Source organism: Lonchura striata, chromosome 39 (genome assembly GCF_046129695.1).
Source record: "Lonchura striata isolate bLonStr1 chromosome 39, bLonStr1.mat, whole genome shotgun sequence".
In the NCBI taxonomy this organism is placed as follows: domain Eukaryota; kingdom Metazoa; phylum Chordata; class Aves; order Passeriformes; family Estrildidae; genus Lonchura; species Lonchura striata.
Window position 1 is genome coordinate 431,489 of NC_134641.1, and position 4,447 is coordinate 435,935.

General features: G+C 43.6%; 1 long non-coding RNA gene across 1 annotated transcript; it reads left to right on the forward strand.

The window, feature by feature from the left end:
* The first annotated feature begins 528 nt into the window (after window positions 1-528).
* On the forward strand, window positions 529-3,769 carry LOC144248172 (uncharacterized). Its single transcript, XR_013341547.1, has 3 exons — window positions 529-664; window positions 1,584-1,744; window positions 3,624-3,769. It is a non-coding gene; the product is annotated as an uncharacterized LOC144248172 (long non-coding RNA).
* The last annotated feature ends 678 nt before the right edge of the window (window positions 3,770-4,447 follow it).

Below are 4,447 nucleotides of genomic sequence, written 5' to 3' on the forward strand. Positions count from 1 at the left end.
AAAATGGGGAAAAATTGACTAAAAAATGAGAAAAAATTGGGGGGAAAATTGGGGAAAAAATTGACCCAAAAATTGGGGAAAAATTGACCAAAAAATGGGGAAAAATTGGGGAAAAATTGACCAAAAAATGGGGAAAAATTGGGGGGAAATTGGGGGACAGGAGGAGGAGAGGAGGAGAAGAGGCGGGGGCAGAGCCGGTGGTGGTGCCGCAGGTGAGCGGGAAATTTGGGGGGAAAAACGGGGGAATTGGGAAAAAAAAATGGAAAAAATTGGGGGGAAATTGACAAAAAAATGGGAGAAAATTGGGGAAAAATTGGGAGGAAAATGGGGAAAAATTGACTAAAAAATGGGAAAAATTGACCAAAAAATTGGGAAAAATTTGGGAAAATATTGACCAAAAAATGGGGAAAAATTGACTAAAAAATGGGAAAAAATTGGGGGGGAAATGGGGGGAAATTGACCAAAAATGAGAAAAATTTGGGGGGGAAAATGGGGAAAAATTGACCAAAAATGAGAAAAATTGGGGGAAAATTGGGGAAAAATTGACTAAAAATTGGGGGAAAATTGACCCAAAATTGGGGAAAAATTGGGGGGAAATTGGGGGGAGGAGGAGGAGCAGGAGGAGGAGGAAGAGGCGGGGGCGGAGCCGGTGGTGGTGCCGCAGGTGAGCGGGGAAATTTGGGGGGAAAAACGGGGAATTGGGAAAAAAATATGGAAAAAATTGGGGGGGAAATGGGGGGAAATTGACAAAAAAATGGGAGAAAATTGGGGAAAAATTGACTAAAAAATGGGGAAAAATTGACCAAAAAATGGGGAAAAATTGGGAAAACATTGACAAAAATGGGGAAAATTTACCAAAATGGGGAAAAATTGGGGGGAAAATGGGAAAAAATTGGGGGAAAATGGGGAAAAAATTGACTAAAAATTGGGGGAAAATTGACCAAAAAAAATGGGGAAAAAATTGGGGGGAAGATGGGAAAAAATTGACCCAAAAAATGGGGAAAATTGGGGGGAAAATTGACCAAAAAATCGGGAAAAATTGGGGGGAAAATGGGGGAAAATTGTCCAAAAAAATGGGGAAAAATTGGGGGGAAAATGGGAAAAAATTGACTAAAAAATGGGGAAAAATTGGGGAAAAATTGACAAAAAAATGGGGGAAAATTGGGGGGGGAAATAGGGAAAATTGAGGGGAAATGGACCAAAAAATGGGGAAAAATTGGGGGGAAATGGGGAAAATTGAGGGAAAATGGAGGGGAAAAATGGGATTTTGGGGTTAAAATGGGGTAAAAAATCGGGAAAAAATGGGGTAAAAAATAGGGGGAAATGGGGTAAAAAATAGGGAAAAAATGGGATTTTGGGGTTAAAATGGGGTAAAAAATCGGGGAAAAATGGGATTTTGGGGTTAAAATGGGGTAAAAAATTGGGAAAAAATGGGGTAAAAAATAGGGAAAAATGGGATTTTGGGTTTAAAATGGCGTAAAAAATCGGGAAAAAACGGGGTAAAAAATCCGTAAAAAATAGGATAAAACGGGACTCGGGCTCCGAAGGGGATTTTGGGTTCAAAAAGGGCGTTTTTGGCGCAGGTGGCGTCGCCGCCGCGGCTGGAGCTGGTGGAGTCGCCGGCGGGCGGCGCCGAGTGGCCGCGGAGCCGCTGCGTCCGCGCCGGCTGCGAGAACGCGCCCGTGGCCAGCGGCGACTGGGACGAGGAGTTCTGCAGCAGCGAGTGCCTGGTGCGCCACTGCCGGTGAGAAATGGGGGAAAAAAGGGGGAAAACGGGAAAAAACGGTGAAAAAACGGGGAAAATCGGTGAAAAAATGAGCGAAAACGGTGAAAAAATGGGGAAAAATGGGGGGAAAATGAGCGAAAACGGGGGAAAGATGGGGGAAGAATGGGGAGTGCCTGGTGTGCCACTGCCGGTGAGAAACGGGGGAAAAAAGGGGAAAAACGGGGAAAAACTGTGAAAAAACGGGGAAAAAAGGGGAAAAAATGGGGAAAAAATGAGCGAAAACAGCCAAGGAATGGGGAGTTCTGCAGCAGCGAGTGCCTGGTGCGCCACTGCCGGTGAGAAACGGGGGAAAAAGGGAAAAAACGGGGAAAAACGGGGAAAATCGGTGAAAAAACGGGGAAAAACGGTGAAAAAACGGGGAAAAACGGTGAAAAAATGGGGAAAATCGGTGAAAAAATGGGGAAAAAAGGGGAAAAAATGAGCGAAAACGGGGGAATAATGGGGGAAAAATGGGGAGTGCCTGGTGTGCCACTGCCGGTGAGAAAATGGGGGAAAAAGGGAAAAAACGGGGAAAAACTGTGAAAAAACGGGGAAAAAAGGGGAAAAAATGGGGAAAAAATGAGCGAAAACAGCCAAGGAATGGGGAGTTCTGCAGCAGCGAGTGCCTGGTGCGCCACTGCCGGTGAGAAACGGGGGAAAAAAGGGGGAAAACGGGAAAAAATGGGGAAAATCGGTGAAAAAATGAGCGAAAACGGGGGAAAAATGAGCAAAAATGGGGGGAAAATGGGGAGTGCCTGGTGCGCCACTGCCGGTGAGAAACGGGGCAAAAAAGGGGGAAAACAGTGAAAAAATGGGGAGAAACGGTGAAAAAACGGGGAAAATCGGTGAAAAAATGAGCGAAAACGGGGGAAAAATGAGCGAAAACGGTGAAAAAATGGGGGAAAAATGGGCAAAAACGGTGAAAAAATGGGGGAAACGTTGAAAAAATGAGCAAAAATGGGGGAAAACAGTGAAAAAATGGGAAAAAACTGTGAAAAAATGGGGGAAAATGGAGGAAAAAATGGGGGAAAACGAGGGATAAAAATGGGCAAAATGGGGGAAAAAATAGCCAAAACGGGGGGGAAATGGGCAAAAACGGAAAAACGGGGGGAAACTGCGGTTTTGGGGAAAAAATGGGGATTTTGGGAAAAGAAATGGAGATTTCGGGCAAAATTGGAGATTTGTGCTGGGCAAATGGAGGTTTCTGCAGAAAAAATGGGGGTTTGGGTCAAAAAATTGGATTTTCTCATAAAAAAAGGGGATTTTTGACAGAAAAATGGAATTTTGGGGGGAAAAATGGAGATTGGGGCCAAAAAATGGGGATTTCGGCATGGGAAAAAGGGATTTGGGCCCAAAAATGGGGATTTTGGCAAAAAACTTGGGATTTGTGAAGGGAAAATGGGATTTCTCCTGGAAAATGGGGTTTCTGACAGAAAAACAGGAATTTCTCCCAAAAAATCGGGATTTCTCACGTTAAAATGGGAATTTCTGCTGGAAAAACGGGAATTTCTCCCAAAAAATGGGAATTTCTCCCAAAAATCGGGAATTTCTGCCACAAAACTGGAATTTCTCCCAAAAACCGGGAATTTCTCACCAAAAAATGGGGATTTCTCGTGTTAAAACGGGAATTTCTGCTGGAAAAACGGGAATTTCTCCCAAAAACCGGGAATTTCTGCCGGAAAAAAAACCCAAAAAAAAATCCACTTGAAACCCCCCAAAACCCCCTTCGAACCCTCAAAACCAGCCCCAAAATCGCCGTTTTTTCCCCCAAACCCGCCGGGTTTTCGCCCCAAAATCTGATTTTTTGCCCGAAATCAGCGTTTTTTGCCCCAAAATCTGCTTTTTTTCCGTTTTCCAGGGACGTGTTCCTGGCCTGGCTGGCCGCCCGCAGCGCCGGCAGCAGCAACGTCGTCTTCGTCAAGTGAGGCCCCCCCGGATTTTGGGGCAATTTTGGGCTTTTTTGGGTCGGTTCGGGCGCATTAAAAACTCGCTGCCGTCTCTGCGCTTTGGGGTTTTTTGTGGTTTTTTTATTTCGAGGTTTTTCGCCCCAAAATCGGGGTTTGGGTGGGGGGGGGGGGAGCGGAACGGTTAAAAAAAGGGATTTTAGGGGAAAAAAAAGAGGTGGAAATGGTAAAATTTGGGGTTGGAAAGTTAAAAATTTGGTTTTGTGCTTGGGTAAAAATGGGGTTTGAGGGGTAAAAGTCCAGTTTGGAGAGGAAAAATGGATTTGGAACCCCAAAAATACAATTTACACCCCAAAAAATCCAATTTAGACCCAAAATATCCAATTTACACCCCAAAATATCCAATTTAGTCCCAAAAAATCCAATTTAGACCCAAAAAAATCCAATGTAGACCCAAAATATCCAATTTACACCCCAAAAAAACCAATTTAGTCCCAAAAAATCCAATTTAGTCCCAAAAAATCCAAGGTAGACCCCAAAAATCCAATTTAAACACAAAAAATTTATATTTAGACCCAAAAGTCCCATTTTAGGCCCAAAAAAATCCCATTCGTGCCCCAAAAATCCAATTTATGCCCAAAAAAAATCCATTTGAGCCCCAAAAATCGAATTTAGGCCCAAAAATCCAATTTTGACCCAAAAATTCAATTTAACTCTCCCAAAAATCCAAATCCACCCCAATTTTCCTCATTTTCACCTTTTTTTCATAATTTTCACC